Raw genomic sequence first — 21,521 nt, forward strand, 5'->3', positions numbered from 1 at the left:
GCATGTAGTGCCCCACGGTCGAGTATATAAGGGCTAGAGGGTATCCCATCATTTTAATCAATCCATCTACCTATCTCATTAGCTTATCTCCACTCCGGAGATCTCGCTTGTAACCTACCACATAAAGATCCACACCAGGAAGTAGGGTATTACGGCTCTCCAAGCGGCCCGAACCTGTAGAAAATTGCCTGTCATCTCTCGTGCATCCAACACGAACCATTGAGCTATAGTCGACAACACCGTCCTACCCAAAAGCACCACGAGGGGTAACCCTAGGTGTGCGGTCGAACTCTAAACACCAACAGGCATGGCACCCTGCGGATGGCCCTGCTAAAGACCTACAGACACGACAACTCGGGAGAGGAGCTTCGATCTGCCCCGCTATCGTAGCGGCCACCCCGCCGAGGGTGGTAGTTGCGCGTCTCGTGTCATCGGTCGTGGTGATGAATACGTCCGCCGAGGTGGTAATGGACCCCTTGATGCTGGCGGTTGTCCTGTAGGCAGTCTCGTACATTGGGGGCTTTTTCTATGGTGGGTTCGGGATGGACCAAAGCTTCCCTCTCAAAGCGGGAGGGTCCCACTCGGTGCTCTAAGGCGGGCTCTCAAAGCCGAGAGGCTAAGCTATCGACCTACAGGACCGCAACATACTCCAAGAATCCCCGAATTTCACTGTGGATTCAGCGTCCTTTGATGGTAGAAGGCTACAACATGGTGTAGAGCAAGATCTCTACTGCAACGAGGTTTTGACTGGCCCGGTGAAAGGTCAGGAGTGCTTTGGCCTCGACATATTCCATAACGCGACGATGTATGTCGCGTGCCTTGGCGTGTGCACCCTCGTCAAGGACCTTGCTGGCTGCTTCCTTCTTGAGGACCTACCGGAGCTATTGCAATCGTTGTTACTCTTCTCCGAGCTTGGCGTGCAACTCGCGAAGCTGTTCGATTTGGGCCATGTGACTCCCCGGAGGGGTATGGGCCTACTGGTCACTTGTTCTCAAATGTTGTAGATCAAGAACAAGGCAACACAATTATTAATTATTACGGACCTTCGTCTTCCAAAGCATTATTTCCACATGGGTATAATGCTCATCAGACGAAGGCCAAGAAGGACATACCTTCATCATTTAATATGTGAATAGGAATACAAAAGGATGAAGACATTAACTGCATCTCGTTAATTCATTCATATTTGCATTCCATCAAACACATACGAATATTAATAGAATTAATATTACATTGATACCTTTGGCTTGCTCGAAGGTGAAGACGCGAGAGAGTGATTACAATTCAGCGTGAACAGTACGGTGGTACTATTCACCTATTTATAGGCATGGGACACAGCCGGGTAAAATTACATTCATGCCCTTGAACATTTGTTTATAGACAACTTAGATTACTAGGGTCTATCTAGTCTTTTCCTTCTATGCTTGATCTGAGCCGAAGCTGATGATAGCTTCGGTGTTTTGCATCGTTGCTTCTACGCAAGGTCTTCGTCTTAATAACCTTTGGTAGAAGAAGGGCGGACCTCTTTATCATTTTGCTGAAGGTGTTTTTGTCTTGAGGACCTTCGGTGGAGAAGAAGACCCCCAACAGTAGCCCCTTCACGGTGCTAGATTGTTATTTTGTAACAAGCTCGGTACGCGAAAAACACAAAGGCTTCGGAATGCCGAAGGTCCGAAAAACACCTTCCCTGAGCTTGTTATCAAAAAACGATTAAAATATTCCAAGCACTAGTCGGTCCACCATTCAGCCAGTGTGCGCGCTGTGGCGATTCGCCTTCTTCTCCTGCCGGACTATATAAACAGACAGGTTGGTGAGAAGTTAGCACAACATTCATTGTCATTGCATTGTTGAGCTGTTGGAAATTTTAAGCAAAGCCGAAGCTCTCTGCATTGTGCTTTCAAACAAGCGCTTCGTTAGTTAAGATCAGCTTCGTCTGAAAGAAACTGAAAACTGAAATGGCCAGAGTACGATCTACTGCCAGGGTGTCCCGTGAGGGGGATGAAACTGAAGTGACTGAGACTGCGCCCATATCAGAAGTGATGAGGCGCTCAGGTCTGGTTGTGCAAGAGGTAGCTACTGCCGAAGGGACCCCCGATGTCGAAGCTGAATAGACTGAGGCTGAGGTCAGGAGTGACAACGAAAGTGAGGAGGAGAATAGCATTCTGAGCCCAACCAAACCTAGTCACATTGAATTTGGAAGATCCATCGTAACAACAGAGGACTTGGTTGTGATGAAGAAGCTAGGCTACTTTGGAGAAAATGAAGATGGATTGATTCGCTTTGCTGGGGAAGAAGTAATTCTATAGCCAAAGGAAGATGAGGTTGTTGTGTTCAAGAGTTTCTTCAGGGCGGGGCTTCGGTTCCCCTGTACGATATGATAGGGGAAGTTTTGAATACATTTGAGATATATCTCCACCAGCTGACCCCAAATGCTATTGTTAGGCTTAACATTTACATATGGGCTCTTCGAAGCCAAGGAAAAAGTGCCAATGCCGAAGGGTTTTGTCGCATACATGAACTTCATTACCAGACAAAGGCCAGAGCCGATGGTCTGCACAAGAACTTTGGATGCTATAATTTTGCATATTGAAAAGCTACGAAGGCCCCTGTGATTGGATACCGCACCAAATGGCCTACTGGCTGGACAAATGAGTGGTTTTATGTGAAAGCTGACGAGAAGACCAGCTGATGACTGCTGCCTTCGGCACCCAAGCAAAATGAAGGTTGAATTGTGTTATGGATGCTCTTAACTTTGAGTATTTTGAATATGAAAGGCTTGACGAAGGGGCCGGAGGAGCCAAAAGGAAAAAGGGTTGTCAGCATTCTGAGTAGGCAAGTTGTCCGGTCTGTCAAGGAAGACCAAGAAACTTTGAAGAAGATAAAAACAGCGCTGGAGAAGGTATCAGCTCCTAAGAAACGTAAACTCGTCAAGATATCTTTTGCGGATGTGAAGGTACAAGATGTACCAGAAAAGGTTGTGGGCCCTTCTCCATCCTCCTCTGTCGATGTTTCAGAGATACTAAAGGTAATGACGGAACCCTTCCCATTTGCAATGCTAAGTCCCCTGGGTCGGACCTGACTAGCCTATTGCAGTCGAAGGAGAAGGGTGTTGAACGAAGCTTGGCAGGAAAGGAGACCGCTTTGGCTGGTGGGGGACATGTCATGGGCCCAAAAAACGGCAAATGATGAGCATAATGCAGGCCATCGAAAAGACCCCACCCTCGGCTTCGGAGGAAAAAGTTATTGTGCCTGCCAATGCCGAAGGTACTGCCGAAGCCGAAGCTACTGAAGCCGGGCCTACTGAAGCTACTGAAGCTGAAAACCTCAGGACCACGATGTCAGAGATTAACAAGCTTATATCTGATATGACTCTTGAGATAGATGAGGTATTGACTGATAAAGCTTCGGAGGACACAAATTTGGATACCTTGGTGGTCAGGAACTGTCCGACGAAGACGTTTCTGAGTTGAAAGAAATCGCCCTTGCTAGTGGATACAAACCTGGTTCTGTACTATTTGGTGGTGTAGACGAAGAAATTTGGGATGTATCCCTGACCGGGCTGGGGCAAAGATTGTCAACACTTTATCAAGAACTATTGGATTTCTGAAGCTTGAGCGGGACCTTAGTAATTATAGAAGACAACACATTATTGGAAGTTTATTCTACTCAAATTTTAAGGTACAAACTCTTATGCATGCCCCTTTGAATTTTTTAACTTTCAAACTTTCAGATTTTGCGGCAAACTTTGTTTCCTTGGCAGAGTTTATTACTAAGTAAGGCCTTGAAGCTTCAGCAAGAATTTGAGGACCAAAAGAATGAACTTGTTGTCAGCAACTTAGAGAAAAGAGTAAAAGAGCTAGAAAATTCTTTGGCAGAGAAAGATCCGAAGGTTAAAATTGCTGAAACCAAGTTGACTGAAGCTAAGCTTCGAATCACAGATCAAGCTACTCTCATCTGTGATCAAGATAAAGAGCTTAAAATAGTGCATTCAAAATTGAAAGAAGTTACAGATCATTATGAAGACGAGGTCAGAATTTTGAGAAACAAGGTCGAAGTCGAAGCAAAAGAGAGCTCCAAATTATCTAAATCTTTGATGCTTCTTCGAGAAACGTGCTCGAGCTTCGTGGTACGAAGCTCCACTCGCCTGCGCGAAATTTTTAACTCAGTTGGGGCAGTGTTGGGGGAAAAGAATTATTCTACTGAAGACATTCCAAAGGCCCTCGACTTCGTAGAGAAAGAAATTAGTGAAGTTGACGAAGTAATAGAAGGGCATGGAGACTTCTGTGCTCTAGTAGCCTCTCGCGGCACAGCTGCCGCCTTCATGAAAGCTGGGTGCAATCACGCAAAGGCCGTTAACATGCCGAATTTCAGGCTTGCACCAGCTGACCTCATTGATATTCAGACCGAATCCCGGAGCATAGGCAACAGGTTTATTACTCAAATCTAGGCGAAGGGTGGCCGAGAACTGGCTGGAGACGATGCTCGAAGCCTGCTCAACAAGGTATATAAGGTCTCTTTACCGCTAGGCTTTCATTTTACATTTTTCCTTACCACGTTCCTCATTACCCTTGCCTTCGTCGTACTTCAGGGTGATGATGCCGGGAGCTAATGAGCCGAAGCTAGTTCTGAGGCAATGAAGAAGACTGTAGAAGCTCCTTTTGCTAACATCTATAGAAACACTTTTGAAAGTTCTTTGTACAAAAAGGTGTATTATTTGACAAAAATTGTAACCGAATGTGAACAAGCTGTTGTAAATATTTGTAAATGCTTTGTAATGCTATTTTACCTTTCATTCGTGTGTCATCTGCTTTGCTGTGGACGAAACCAATGCTTATAGCTTTTTGAGCTGAAGGCGAAAACACCTTCCATTCTTTTCGTTCACATCAATCATCTTTCATATACCATGAAGTTTCATTTGAGACGAAGCATCTTCATATGTAAGAAGCGTTTTCTCATTGAAAGCGGGCATCTCCGCTTTTTTTGTTAATGCCTTATCCTTTATGTCATGATGATGATCCTACGAATGTCTAATGTATGTTTGTATGAATGCAAGAGATGATGTGATGAAGTATGCAAATGTATGCCGAAGGTAAAAAAACTCATGCGAATACAACACACCTAGACTCTACATCTCCTTAGGAACGACTTTGGAGTCTCTTCACCTTTTACCTAGGTGGTATTTCAGCTCTGCATTCCCTTAGGAACAACTTTGGAGCTAAGCTCTACATCCCCTTAGGAACGACTTTAGAGCTTCTTCACCTTTGACTTAGGTGGCTTTTAAGCTCTGCATCCCCTTAGGAACGACTTTGGAGCTTATTCACCTTTTACTTAGGTGGCATCTTAGCTCTGCAACCCCTTAGGGATGACTTTGGGGCTTCTTCATACTTTTTTACACTCGATGGTGTAATCCTAGATTTTTACATTTTAAATGTGGGGGAATTTGGCCCTTGTATTGTTCAGAGCTGAATCAAAAAAATAAAAATTACAACCCATGGCCCCATTAAAAACCTTTCTCCCCTCTCGAAAGGAAAAGGGTGCCATAGGGAAAAATAAAAAAATTACAAGATTTACACATAGTATCTTCGGAGTTCATCTACATTCCATGACCTTGGAATGTCATTGTCGTCCATGTCTTTCAACCTGTATGATCCAGGTCTTGACGAAGATACCACCAAGAAAGGACCCTCCCACTTAAGCTAAAGCTTCACCATTGTATCCGGGTTGGCAGCCCTCCGAAGCACTAAGTGCCCTGGTTTGATGTTCTTCAGTTTTACCTTCCGATCACACCATTTAATTGTTTCGGCCTGATACTTATTGATGTGGTCTACTGCTTGGAGACCACTGCTTGGAGCCTGGTCCCTTCTATGGTGTCTTTTGTTATTTTGTAATTCTCTTCATCTTCTACCGAAGCTAAGGTCCTTATTGACCCCATTCTTGCTTCTTCCGGTGTTATTGCTTCATCACCAAACAGAAGCTTGAACGGGGTAAAACCCGTTGACCTTGAGACAACAGTGTTGTGGTTCCACACCACCTTTACCAATTCGTCTGGCCATTTTCCTCTGGGCTGATTGAAGATTGACTCCATTATCCCTGTTATTATGATTTCGTTGGCTTGTTCTACCAGGCTATTTGATTCCAGATGTCTCACTGATGCAGAATGTATTTTTGTACCAATTTGGTCACAAAAAGCTTTGAATGTTTCGGCATCAAACCGAGTTCCATTATCAACTATGAAGGCCTTCGTCACGCTAAAGCGACAAACAATATTCTGCCTAAAGAACTTCTGGACTGTGGCCGAAGTGATTGTAGCTAGGGTTTAGCTTTGATCCACTTCGAGAAATATTCGACGGCTACCACAACATATTTCAAGTTCCCTTGCGCTGGTGGAAGTGGGCCTAGCAAATCTAGGCCCCATCTTTGCAATGGCCAGGTGGGCTGAATTAGTTGAGTTAAAGACGAAGGTTGTTTCTTGTCTCTGGCACACTTCTGGCAGTTTTCTCACTTTAGAACTAGATCTGCTGCATCTGAAGCTGCCTTCGGCCAATAAAATCCTTGTTTGAAAACCTTTCCTAGTAAAGGCCTAGACCCAATATGAGCTCCACACAGTCCTGTATGTATCTCCTTCATCAGCTCTTGACCTTCGGTTCTAGACAAACACTTTAGTAATGGAGAGCAGATTCCTTGTTTATACAACTCTCCCTCTATGATTACATAGGGTCTTGTTCTAGCTTCCATTCTTTTGATGTAAGCTTCGTCATCCGAAAGACAATTGCCTTGCAGGAAAGATACAATCTCAGTCCTCCAATCTTCGCTGTGTACTAACGAGATTGTAATCACTGCTCTCTCCATTAGCTCGACTAAAGATGCTTTTATTGTTTCAAAGAATACCTCCGAAGGTAATGGAAGCCCATGTGCCGCTGACTTAGCTAATAAGTCTGCATGTTCACTTTCTCCCCTTGGGATATTCTTTACAGAGAAACCTTCAAAAGAGGCTTCCATCCTTCGGACTGTGTCGAGATATTTCTCTAGCTTCAGGTTAGAATAACTTGTGAACGTGGCCCGAAATAACTTGTGAGTCAGTTTTGAGGATTGCCCTTCTTATTCCCATTGACTTAAGTTTCCGAGCCCCAAGAGAAGGGCTTCGTACTCTGCAATGTTATTTGTGCAGTTGAACTCCAACCTTGCTGCATAATAGGTATTGATTTTAGATGGTGGAATTAAAACAGCAGCTGCTCCTGCGCTGAAGGTTCCCCATGACCCATCACAAAATATTGTCCAAGCTTCATCATCTTTTGTTCTCTCTTCATCCTGAGACCCTGGCGTCCAATCAGCAATGAAGTCTGCTAACGCTTGGGATTGGATCGAAGATCTATGAACATAATCAATAGTGAATTCTTTTAGCTCTATGGCCCACTTTCCAACTCTTCCTGTGGCTTCTCTGTTTCTCATTATATCCTTGAGAGGTTGAGAAGAAGGTACTATGATATGGTACATTTGGAAATAATGTCGAAGCTTTCTGGAGGCCATCAGTACAGCATATAGTACCTTCTCCAACTCTGTGTAATTTTTCTTTGATGGGTTAAGTACTTCGGAGATGAAGTACACTAGCACTTGCTTCTTCGCTTGGCCTCCTAATTTTCTTGCACCAGTGCTGCGGTTGCACCAGTGCTGCACTAACTGCAGCGTGGGAAGCAGCTACATACAGCAGCAATGGAGTTCCTGACAAAGGTGGGGTTAAATTTGTTAGTTCTATCAGGTACTGCTTCAGTTCTTCAAAAGCCTTTTGCTGAGTTGGTCCCCACTGGAAGACTTCGGCTGACTTTAGCACTTCGAAGAATGGCAAGTTCCTCTCTGCTGATATTGAAATAAATCTATTCAATGACGTCAGCCTTCCTGTCAACCTCTGGGCACCTTTTCGTGACTTTGGTGGCTCCATCCGAAGTATAGCTTCTATCTTACTTGGATTGGCTTCGATCCCCTTTGTTGATACTAGACAACCAAGAAATTTTCCCTTCTTCACTCTGAAGACACATTTTTCTGGATTCAGCTTAAGACCAGCTCTTCTGAAATTAGCAAATGTTTCTTGTAGATCGACAATGTGATGTTCTTGCTTCGTGCTTTTCACTATGATGTCATCGACATATGTCAGAACATTCTTGCCAATCTAAGAGCTGAGAACTTTGTCAGTCATTCTGCTGAAGCTTTCTCCAGCATTTTGAGCCCCTCAGGCATCCGAAGGTAGCAGTAAGTCCCAGTAGGGTTATGAAGCTAGTCTTAGGCTCATCTTCCTTCTTCATCCAAATTTGATGATAGCCTGAATAGCAATCCAATAAGCTCATGAGCTCTGAAGTAGCTATTGCATCCACGAGAGATTCTATTCTTGGCAATGAGAATTCATCCTTCGGACATGCCTTATTGAGATATGTGAAATCAATGCACATTCTCCATTTCACATTAGCTTTCTTCACCATCACGGTATTGGCTAGCCACTCTGGGTATGTTACTTCTCTAATGACTCCGGCACTCAGAAGCCTTTTGACTTCGTTTCGTGCACCTTCGGCTTTATCATCGGACATTTTCCGAAGCTTCTGCTTTCTTGGCCTGATGGCCGGGTCTACATTGAGTGAATGCTCAATGACATCTCTGTTGACACCACAAAGATCATTGGCTGACCAAGCAAAAACATCCTTGTTGTGGAACAGAAATATCAACAAAGTTTTCTCCTGTTCATTAGACAATTGGGATCCCAACAACACCTTCTGCTCGGCTATGTCTTCGCACAAAAGCATAGGCTTTATTTGATCTACTGAGGCAGCCTTGTCTCTTTTATGCTTATATTGTTGATGAGCTTCGACTTCATCTATGTTATCAATGGCCTTCGAGTCTGTCCAGTTCCCATCGACTCTTCTGGCAGCCTCTTGACTCCGATGCACAGGGATAGGCCCTTAGTCAAAGGTATCTTCATGCACAGTTATGCTGGGTGAAGTATTGCTTTGAAGGCGTTCAGCGTCCCTCGACCAATGATTGCATTGTAAGGATAATCCATATCAACGATGTCGAAGAAACCTTGCTCTGTTCTTGTATTGTGAACATAGTCGAAAGTAATTGGCATAGTTATCTTGCCAAGTGCCACTATCTGCCTTTCTCCGAAGCCACAAAGGGGTGTGTTGCATCACGTATCTTGTCATCCTGCTCCTGTATCTGCCTAAAAGCTTTTGCAAAGATGATATCTGTTGCACTGCCTATGTCTACAAGGACATTGTGAACCAGAAACCCCTTGATGACACAAGATATAACCATTGCATCATTGTGAGGATAATCTTTGAGCTGAAGGTCTTCCTAAGAGAAGGTGTTTGGTATATGAGACCAGTTGGACTTGATGAATGGTCCTTGCACTCCAACATGTTGTACCCTTCTCTGTTCTCCCTTCTTCTGCTTCTTATTGGCTGGTTCGGAACTTGAGCCACCTGTGATTGGGAGCACCAACTTCATAGCCAAAGGTGCCATAGCTTGGTTTCCTTGCGAAGCCATTGTCGCAGTCATGGAAGTGAGTTCACTAGAGGTGGTCGCCAATGTTGGTCACTTGTTCTCAAATGTTATAGATCAAGAACAAGGCAACACAATTGTTAATTATTACGGACCTTCGTCTTCCAAAGCATTATTTCCACATGGGTATAATGCTCAACAAACGAAGGCCAAGAAGGACATACCTTCATCATTTAATATGTGAACAGGAATGCAAAAGGATGAAGACAGTAATTGCATCTTGTTAATTCTTTCATATTTGCATTCCATAAAACATGTATGAATATTAATAGAATTAATATTACATTGATACTCTCGGGGACCATAATTAGGGGTACCCCCAAGACTCCTAATCTCAGCTGGTAACCCCCATCAGCACAAAGCTGCAAAGGCCTGATGGGTGCGATTAAGTCAAGGCTCGGTCCACTCAAGGGACATGATCTCGCCTCGCCCGAGCCCAGCCTCGGGCAAGGGCAGCCGACCCCGGAGGATTCACGTCTCGCCCGAGGGCCCCCTCAAGCAACGAACACACCTTCGGCTCGCCCGAGGCCCAGTCTTCGCCAAGAAGCAACCTTGGCCCGATCGCCACGCCGACCGACCGTATCGCAGGAGCATTTAATGCAAAGGTGGCCTGACACCTTTATCCTGACGCGCGCCCTTCAGTCGACAGAGCCGAAGTGACCGCAGTCACTTCGCCGCTCCACTGACCGGCCTGACAAAAGGACAGCGCCGCCTGCTCCGCTCCGACTGCTGTGCCACTCAACAAAGTGAGGCTGACAGCAGCCAAGTCCGGCCTCGAGCGCCATAGGAAGCTCCGCCTCGCCCGACCCTAGGGCTCGGACTCGGGCTCAGCCCCGGAAGACGACGAACTCCGCCTCGCCCGATCCTAGGGCTCGGACTCGGGCTCAGCCCTGGAAGACGACGAACTCCGCCTCGCCCGACCCCAGGGCTCGGAATCGGGCTCAGCCCCGGAAGACGACGAACTCCGCCTCGCCCGACCCCAGGGCTCGGACTCAGCCCTGGCCTCAGCCGACGGTCTCTGCCTCGCCCGACCTAGGGGCTCGGACTCGACCTCGGCCTCGGAAGACAGACTCGACCTCGACCTCGGAGGAGCCTCCGCCTCGCCCAACCCAGGGCTCGGACCGACCACGTCACAGGAGGGGCCATCATTACCCTACCCCTAGCTAGCTCAGGCTACGGGGAACAAGACCGGCGTCCCATCTGGCTCGCCCCGGTAAACAAGTAATGATGGCGCCCCACATGCTCCATGACGACGGCGGCTCTCAGCCCTCTTACGAAAGCAAGGAGACGTCAGCAAGGACTCGACAGCCCCGACAGCTGTCCTTCCGCCAGGCTCCAGCGCTCCTCCGACGGCCACGACATCACACGAACAGGGTGCCAAAAACCTCTCCGGCTGCCACGACGGCATGTACTTAGGGCCCTAGCACCTCTCTGCTAGACACGTTAGCACACTGCTACATCTCCCAATTGTACACCTAGACCCTCTCCTTGCGCCTATAAAAGGAAGGTCCAGGGCCCTCTTACGGGAGGGTTGGCCGCGCGCGGAAGGACAGGACGACACACATAAGCCTCTCGCTCTCTCCCACGCGGACGCTTGTAACCCCCTACTGCAAGCGCACCCGACCTGGGCACGGGACAAACACGAAGGCCGCGGGTTTCCCCTTTTATGCCTGTCTCCCTCCGGCTTTTTCCCCCCTTCGCGCTCCGTCTCGCGCCGACCCATCTGGGCTGGGGCACGCGGCGACAATTTACTCGTCGGTCCAGGGACCCCCCGGGGTCAAAACGCCGACAGATACCTTCGGCTTGCTCGAAGGTGAAGACGCGAGAGAGTGATTACAATTCAGCGTGAACAGTACGGTAGTACTTTTCACCTATTTATAGGCACGGGACACAACCTGGGTAAAATTACATTCATGCCCTTGAATATTTGTTTATAGACAACTTAGATGTTGGAGACCTGTTCTCAAATGCTATGAATCAAGAACAAGGCAACATAAAATGTTAAATAATAATGTGCTTCGTCCGCTGAAGCATTATCTCCCCAAGGATTTAATGAACTTCGGACGAAGGCCACAGGCAAAATACCACGAAGGTCATGCCTTCGTGATCAGACATAAAACAATGCGAAATAAAATATAAAATATTAAACATTAGAGAAAGATCTATTAGAAGCAAATAACTTTATTCGCATATTTTACAGTATAAACCTAAATATTAAAGCATAATATTTAGGTACATTTATACCTTCGCCTTGACGGAAAGTAATAATTCCAGCGTAATACGTTAGCGATTACAGGATTCCATGAACAGTGCAGGGGTACTATTCACCTATTTATAGGCACAGAGCGCAGCTTGTGTAAAATTACATTCATGTCCTTTACAATCGACTACAATAATGACATAAAACATCATGGGTCTTTAAGTCAATCCATCTTTAAGTCGGTTCGCCCCTTCATCTTGAGACCTGTCACTATGCCGAAGCTCTATAGGTAATAGCTTCGGCACTTCTCCTGAGAGGATCTTCCGAAGGTGTTCTCTTTCTTTAGGATCTTCGGCTATGAAGCATACCCCCAACAGTAGCCCCTTCGCGGTGCTAGATCGTTTTTCGTATCGAGCTTGATCCGTGAAAAAGTCTTCTAGGCTTTGGGATGTCGAAGATCTGAAAAACACCTTCCCTGAGCTCGTTGGCGAGAAACGATTAAAATAATCCGCGCGTGCGGTGGCCCCATCTTGCAGCAGTTACGCGCGCCCCAGTGATTCACCTTCTCGGACCCTGTGTCCCACCGTTCAGCGAGTGCGGGTGACTGTTTGTTCGATGCAGGAGACCTTGACGATTCACCTTCCCACCTGCGGCACTATATAAACAGACGGGTAGGTGTGAAGTTACCACAACATTCATTGCTATTGCACTATTTTGCTGCCAAAATTTTAGCAATAGCCGAAGCTTAATCATCGTGCTCAATCGAAACGCCGCTTTTGATTCTGCTTCATCACAAGCGGAAGAGCTTCGAGAAAACAACAAAAATTTCAAGAAAGTCATAATCAAATGGCTAGAGTTCGTTCCACTGCCAGGGTTGATCATGAGGGAGATGAGACCGAAGCTACTGAGACTGTTCCGATTTCCGAAGCGATGAGGCGGTCTGGGCTGGTAACATCAGAGGATGTCCCTGCCGCTGAAGCAGAGCAGGCTGATGTTGAAGAGACTAAATCTGAAGATGATTATAGCAGTGCGGTGCCGAGTAAACCCAGCCATCTGGATTTCGGAAAATCCACCATCTCCGAAGGTGACTTGCCTAAGATGCTGAATTTGGGCTATTTAAGTGAAGCAAAGAAAGAGCTGGTTAGTTTTGGTGGAGAAGAAACTACTCCGAAGCCAGGAAAAGATGAAGTAGTGATCTTTAAGAGTTTCTTTAAACTGGTTTAAGATTCCCTTTGAACAAGATGATTGCTGATGTGCTGAAGAAGTTTGGGATCTACCTTCATCAGCTAACACCTAACGCTATCGTTAGGCTTAGCGTTTACATTTGGACTCTCCGAAGCCAAGGGGTGGAACCATTTGCCGAAGGTTTCTGCCGGGTTCATGAGCTTCATTATCAGACCAAGGCTAGAGGAGATGGGTTACATGAAAACTTCGGCTGTTACAATTTTGCTTACCGCAAGACCACAAAATTTCCAGTGATCAGTTACCGAAGCAAGTGGCCAGCTGGCTGGAAATCTGAATGGTTCTACGTCAAAGTTGACGAAGAGAAGGAGAAGCTAGTGCAGAGTCCGTTAGAGTTGATCTTCGGAGAGACCAGACCCCTGTGCAACATGACACCAGAGGGTCCAACACAAATTGCTCTAGCTAAATTTAGAGTTATTGCGGAGCATATTGGCACTAGGGACTTAGTGCAAGAATTCTTAGCTTTTAAAGTATTTCCAACTATGAAAGAGTGGGCCATGTCGAAGCTTGAAGGAAAAAAGAAGGAGGGGGAACTTATTCGGTTACCTTACCATTACAAATTCAAGAAACATTTCAAAGTGCCTTGCCAAGAGTGGCTGGACACAATCAAAGTGATGTGCAATGAAATACTCGAAAATTATTCTAGAAAAGAAGACCAATTGATGACTGCGGCCTTCGGCACTCGTCCGAAGCGAAGGCTAAACCGAGTAATGGATGCTCTGGGCTTTGAATATCCTGACTACGAGCGGCTGGACAAGGGTGCCGAAGGCCAAAAAAGGAAAAGAGTAGCTAGTGTGCTGAATAAAAATGATGAAGAACAACTAAAGAAGAAAAAGCTGGAGCCTGAGCTAAAAACAGGTGTTTCAAAGAAGAGAAAAGCTTCGACTCCGAAGCGAAAAACAATTGATGAAGAAGAAGGAACTCCTGCAACACCCTCTGCTACTGAAGTAGAGGAAATCTTAAAGGTAATGACTGAATATTTGCCTGTCAAACTAAGTCCACTGGGGCCACATCTGACGAAGCTTTTTCAGAAGGAAAAGGAGCCCGCAAAAATGAAGGCAGCTAGGCCAAAAAGGCAAAGAATTATTACGGTGACAGAAGTCATCGAAGGAACACCACCAGCTCCGAAGGCGCCGATTATTGAAAGCACGACAGCTACTGAAACTGCACCTTCGGAGGCTGCCGCAGAAGAGGCCAGAGCCGAAGATATTAATTTAGAAAGCATGGTTGCTGATATAGACAAAATACTACTAAACATGGCTGCGGAAGAAGCTGCCGCAGAAGAGGCTGCCGCAGTCACCGAAGAGACTACGACCGCAAAACCCGAGAAGGAAGAAATGACCGAAGATACTTCAGAAGACAAAGCTTTTAACTTTCAAAACTTAGTTGGTCAAGAGCTGACAAAAGCTGAGAAAGAAGAGCTGAAAGAATATGCTATATCTTGCGGGTATCGGCCGGGACCGCTTCTTGAAAGGGAATTAGGCTTATACCTTTTCCTAATTGATTTTGGTGGTTGAATTGCCCAACACAAATAATTGAACTAACTAGTTTGCTCTAGTCTATAAGTTCTACAGGTGCCAAAGGTTCACAATAAGCCAATAAAAAGACCAAGAAAGGGTTCAAACAAAGAGAGCAAAAGACATCCCAAAAGGCACCCTGGTCTGGCGCACCAGACTGTCCGGTGTGCCACCGGACAGTGTCCGGTGCACCAGGGCACTCGATGCTGAACTCGCCACCTTCGGGAAATTAGGAGGCCGCTCCGCTATAATTCACCGGTCTGTCCGGTAAAGCACCAGACAGTGTTCGGTGTCACACCGGACTGTCCGGTGTGCCAGCGGAGCAACGGCTACTTCACGAGCAACGGTCGACTACAACGCATTTAATGCGTGCCTGCGCGCGCAGAGGACAGAGCACGCGCAGTTGGCGCACCGGACAGTCTATAGGACCTGTCCGGTGCACCACCGGACAGCCCAGAGGCCCCACCTGTCAGAGCTCCAACGGTCTGCTTACATGGCTGGCGCACCGGACTGTCCGGTGCGCCATGCGACAGCAGCCTTCCAACGGCCATTTTTGGTGGTTGGGGCTATAAATACCCCAACCACCCCAACATCAATGGCATCCAAGTTTTCCACCTTCAACACATTACAAGAGCTATAGCATTCAATTCTAGACACAACCAAAGAGATCAAATCCTCTCCCAAGTCCGGAATCACTCCAAATCAAATAGTGACTAGAGAGAGCGACATTTGTGTTCTTTTGAGCTCTTGCGCTTGGATCGCTTCTTTTCTTTCTCATTCTTCTTGTGATCAAACTCAATTGTAACCAAGGCAAGAGACACCAATTGTGGGGTGGTCCTTGCGAGAACTTTGTGTTCCGTTTGATTGAGAAGAGAAGCTCACTCGGTCTAAGTGACCGTTTAAGAGAGGGAAAGGGTTGAAAGGGACCCGGTCTTCGTGACCACCTCAACGGGGAGTAGGTTTGCAAGAACCGAACCTCGGTAAAACAAATCATCGTGTCTCACTCTTTATTCGCTCACAATTTGTTTTTTGCCCTCTCTCTCGGACTCGTTTATATTTCTAACGCTATCCGACTTGTAGTTGTGCTTAAGTTCATAAATTTCAGATTCACCCTATTCACCCCCCCTCTAGGCGACTTTCAATTGGTATTAGAACCCGGTGCTTCATTAGAGCCTAACCGCTCGAAGTGATGTCGGGAGCATCCGCCAAGAGGGAGACCGGGACCGGCGAGAAGCCCGCCACAAGCCATGGGAAGGCTCCATCCGGGGAGTCCGCCAACAAGGTGAAGGGATCCCCTTCACACAACAAGTCGGGTCGGAGCGGTGACAAGAACAAGAAGATGAGGAAGGTTGTCTACTACGAGACCGACTCCTCGTCACCATCCACCTCCGGCTCCGACACGCCGTCCATAACTTCTAAGCGCCATGAGCGCAAGAAGTTTAGTAAGATTCCCTTACGCTATCCTCGCATTCCTAAGCATACTCCATTACTTTCCGTCCCATTAGGCAAACCACCGACGTTTGACGGTGAAGATTATTCTAGGTGGAGTGATATGATGAGATATCACCTAACCTCACTTCACAAAAGCATATGGGATGTTGTTGAGTTTGGTGTACAGGTTCCATCCGTAGGGGATGAAGATTACGATGAGGACGAGGTGGCCCAAATCGTGCACTTCAACTCCCAAGCCACCACTATACTCCTCACCTCTCTAAGTCGAGAGGAGTATAACAAGGTGCAAGGATTGAAGAGTGCCAAGGAGATTTGGGACGTACTCAAGACTGCGCACGAAGGAGATGGGGTGACCAAAATCACCAAGCGGGAGACGATCGAGGGGGAGCTCAGTCGGTTCCGACTCAACCAAGGCGAGGACCCTCAAGCCATGTACAACCGCTTGAATACCTTGGTGAACCAAGTGCGCAACCTCGGGAGCACCAAATGGGATGACCATGAAATGGTCAAGGTTATTCTAAGATCCCTCGTTTTTCTTAATCCTACGCAAGTTCAATTAATTCGAGGTAATCCTAGATATACACTAATGTCTCCCGAGGAAGTAATAGGAAACTTTGTGAGCTTTGAGTTGATGATCAAAGGCTCAAAGAAAATCATCGAGCTAGATGGCCCCTCCACGCCCGAAGCACAACCGGTCGCATTCAAGGCGACGGAGGAGAAGAAAGAGGAGTCTACATCAAGTAGACAACCCATCGACGCCTCTAAGCTCGACAATGAGGAAATGGCGCTCATCATCAAGAGCTTCCGCCAAATCCTCAAGCAAAGGAAGGGGAAAGATTACAAGCCCCGCTCCAAGAAAGTGTGCTACAAGTGTGGTAAGCCCGGTCACTTTATTGCAAAATGTCCACTATCTAGTGACAGTGACAGGGATAACGAAAAGAAGGGCAAGAGGAGAGAGAAAAAATACTACAAGAAGAAGGGCGACGATGCTCATGTGTGTCGCGAATGGGACTCCGACGAGAGCTCATCCGACTCCTCCTCCGACGAGGACGCCGCCAACATCGCCGTCACCAAGGGCCTCCTCTTTCCCAACGTCGGCCATAAGTGCCTCATGGCAAAAGACGACAAAAGGAAGAAGGTAAAATCAAAATCCTCCACTAAATATGAAACCTCTAGTGATGAGGATAATGCTAGTGATGAGGAGGATAATTTGCGCATCCTTTTTGCCAACCTAAACATGCAACAAAAAGAAAAATTAAATGAACTAATTAGTGCTATTCATGAGAAGGATGAACTCTTGGACTCCCAAGAGGACTTCCTAATTAAGGAAAATAAGAAGCATGTTAAGGTTAAAAATGCTTATGCTCTAGAAGTAGAAAAATGTGAAAAATTATCTAGCGAGCTAAGCACTTGCCATGATACTATTACCAACCTTAGAAATGAAAATGCTAAACTAATTGCTAAGGTTGATTCTAATATTTGTGATGTTTCAATTCCCAATCTTAGAGATGATAATGTTAACTTACTTGCTAAGATTGAAGAATTAAATGATTCTCTTGCTAGCCTTAGAAAAAATAAATGAAAAACTAATTGCTAAGGCCAAAGATTTAGATGTTTGCAATGCTTCCATTTCCGATCTTAGAGATAAGTTTTCTCCCCTTTGTCGGCCCTCACAATGGACAAGTCCCGGAAATATCTTCCCCTCATGTTGACAAGATGATTTTCTTTGATACATGATTTGACGAAAACCGCATGGCTTGGTCGCCAAGGGCGATCTTCGGAGTCTTCACCACCACTATCCACATCATAACTGTCGCTGTCATCAGTATCTTCAGACAAACCTTCTAAAATCTCTTTGGTGATTTTTTCTGTGTTGGTCTTCGACATTGCTATAAGAAACCCCAGGTTCTTCTCTTTAGAGAGACTCAGCTTCATCTCGGGAGCAGCCTTCTTATCTTCAGACATCTTCGGAAACACTAAAAAACTGTTTTCAGCGCCGAAGCTCAAAAACTTAAAAAGCTAAGCAAATCTTGGTGCGCAAGAGCTAAAAATTGAGTGAGCAAGAACAGATGGCAAGAGAGCGTGCCAAATGAGCTCGCGGTATGCTCTTATTTATACGCTCAGTGCGTAAAAAAAATCAAAGACCCTGCCTGTCAGTGAATGTTGCTATTCTAGCAAAGGGAAGGTGTTTTTTCAGACCTTCGGCTTAAAGCCTTCGTCCATGTCGCAATCTAAATTTATTATCTTAACAAATTAACATTGCGAGGGGCTACTGTTGGGGGCCTTCGGTTTCCGAAGGTCCTCAAAAAAAAGGATTTAACAGTGTTTCTGGAGTATAATGTGTGAACAGGTATCTTCGGACTCGAATCGGTACCACAGTGGGAGAAGCTCAAAGAATACGAAGGTTGATACAGCGCCGAAGGAGTGAGCAGGAAAGCTTCGGCGTGACTACAGAAAAGGAAACCGACTTAAAGATGAAAAGGCTATTTAAACCTCGGTGGATTACTATAGAACTACTACCAAATATAAAGGGCATGGATGTAATTTTATATGGGTTGTGTCCCGTGCCTATAAATAGGTGAACAGTACCCCCGTACTGTTCACGCTGACTTGGCATTTGCTTTTTGCGTCACGCTTGTACTTTTACTTCCTTCCAAGCCGAAGGTACATTTGTAACTTGATGTCGTTTCTATTCTTCTATAATAAGAATACAGAAATAAATTGAAGACTACATGTAATTGTTTATGTTTCCCTTCGTATTCTGTATTTCGTATGATCCCTCCTTCTTTCGTTATTATATGTTGTGTTTATGAAGGTACGTCCTTCATAACCTTCGTCCGAAAATCATTATATCCTAAGGGAAATAATGCTTCGAAGGACGAAGGGTATTAACCTTTAACGTTTTTGTGTTGCCTTGTTCTTAACTCATAGCATTTGAGAACAAGTCCCCAACATTGGCGCCCACCGCCGGTGAACTCACTTCCACTCTTCGAGTTTGAACATCTTCTGCAATCACAAACCTTTGTCATGGCGCCGAAGAAAGCTTCAGCAACTGGGACTGCAGCTCTGCAGCCACTGGACCCCAATCAGGAAACTCTCTCTCTTCGGGAGGCCCGAAGCCAGAAGAGGAAGGCTGTCAGCCCGACACCGCAAGAGGATGAGCTAGATCAAGAGATCAGAGACATGGAGATGCTTCATCAATAGGTGCAGAGGAAGAAGGAAAAGATGGCCAGGCTAGCTGAACTGCAAAGGCAGATAGACGAAGCTTCTGAAGAAGTTCGTCATCTTACTCACGATGAGCAGAACCGAAGGCCTCAGAACCAAGACCTTCATCAGGAGGGTTTCCCCAACGAAGATGACTGGTATGACAATTTCCATCATGGAAATTTTGTTTTTGATGATGCTTCTCCTCTGTCCGCTGAGCTGCAGGCTACGCCTTGGCCTCCGTCCTACAAGCCGCCCCAGCTTCCCATATTCGACGGCCATTCAGACCCGAAGCAGTTTTTGATGAGCTACGAAGCAACAGTATCTTCGTATGGTGGCAATGCTGCAGTCATGGCAAAGTCTTTTGTTATGGCTGTCAGGAGTGTTGCTCAAACCTGGTATTCCTCCCTTCGACCAGGAATGATCACTTCATGGCAAAAACTGAAGGACATGTTGTTAACCAGCTTCCAAGGGTTTCAGACGAAGCCGGTCACTGCTCAGGCTCTGTTCCAATGCACCCAGGATCACGAAGAATACCTTCAGGCGTATGTCAGGAGGTTCTTGCGTTTGAGGGCGCAGGCGCCAACGGTGCCCAACGAAATTGTCATTGAGGCCATGATCAAGGGACTTCGGCCTGGACCTTCAGCTCAGTACTTTGCTAGGAAGCCTCCTCAAACTTTGGAGAAGCTGCTCCAGAAGATGGACGAGTATATTCATGCTGACAATGATTTTCGCCAGAGAAGGGAGGAGGCTTTCAGGTTTTCCGAAATGACCAGGGGCTTCGGAGGAAGATTCTATCCGAGGCACGTCAGGTCAATTCACAACTCCACTCAAAATGATGATAAGGGGAGTCAGCAGCAAAGGCCACAGTGCTCCTCACAGGCTTCGGGGCAACAGCAAAGCTCCTTCCGGCCACCAGCTCCAAGAGGCAGAGGCGCCAGGGGCTTCGGCGGAAGATTTGGAGACCAACCGAGGAGAATATTTTGCTTGTTCTGTGGTGAAAACAAGGGCCATACCACCAGGATGTGCCATGTTACCATCCAGAAGCAAAAGGAGATAGCCGAAGCTGCAGCACAACAAGCTCAGCCGAAGCAGGTCATACATACTGCTTCGTACCATTCGCCTTACATCCCAGAATATGTAGGCAACCACCCTGCAGTTTCTGTGGCTTCGGCGAGTCAACCTCAAGCTTCCTGGCAACAGCCCCCGCCTCCGCCACCACTGCAACAAGGCCAGCAGCCAGAAGGGGGCCAATATGCTCCACATCAAAGGGACTTCAGAGAACAATCCGAAGCTCGCACAGTCAATAGCACTGTGCCAGAGTCGAAGCACATCTATTGACAAATATCCTACCTTGACAGCAGTTTTTTCCATTCAGTTTTATTTTCTGTGAAATAAAGGACACTTTTTAAATTTCAAGTAATAGTTTTGTTGTTTGCCACAAGGAAAACATATCTTCTCCATAGGCTTAAGTTGTCGAAGCTTGAAAATTTGCAACAGCAAGGAGGATCTTCGGATTATTAAATTTATTTTTCGAAGCAACAAAAAGTCGTTCCAAAAGGAGCGCAGTGTAAGATTTTTGCTCCAAAGTCGTTCCAAAGGGAATGCAGAGCTTACAGCGAAAAATAAACGCTGATTCCGCCGAAAGTAAAAGGCGAAGAAGCTCCAAAGTCGTTCCTAAGGGAATGCAGAGCTTACAGCGAAAAGTCAACGCTGATTCCGCTGAAGTAAAAGGCGAAGAAGCTCCTAAGGGAGGCTTATAGCGAAAAGTCAACGCTGATTCAAAAAGATTATGTATTTTGTTGCAGGGATGTGTGTGTAGCTTCGGAACGAATACCTTTTCTCATAGCATAACATCATCACATCATTTTGCATAGCATAAGCATCATACATCATTCTGCATATGGCACAAGAAGGGGACACAATATTGATCTTCGGAATGTAACTTCGGAAAATATTTTCATGAAGTTTGGATGTTCTTCATCAGAACATTATGGGTATTGTTGCGATAAATGAAAATTCTTTTTCACGAAGCATGAAAAGAAGGGAAGGTGTTTTTTCGTCAAAGACTCAAAAACGGTACGTATGTAAGATTTCATGCATCGTAAAGAATTGAATCATAAAAAACAAGTTTATTACATTTAGGGTTACAAGATATTACACATATTACATTTTAGAAGTTTTTGCAGTAGCACTTAGTCTTCCCTAAGTACTACTTCCGCAGCTTCGCTCAGGAGTTGATTGACAACTTGATCCATGATAGCTTCAGCCATCTTTTTAATTTCATCGTCATCTTTCGGGGGAGGACCCGGAGACGCTTTAGTAGGATCTGAGGGAGGACAGGATACAGCTACATTGCT

Source organism: Zea mays, chromosome 8, assembly GCF_902167145.1.
Source record: "Zea mays cultivar B73 chromosome 8, Zm-B73-REFERENCE-NAM-5.0, whole genome shotgun sequence".
Taxonomy (NCBI): Eukaryota; Viridiplantae; Streptophyta; class Magnoliopsida; order Poales; family Poaceae; genus Zea; species Zea mays.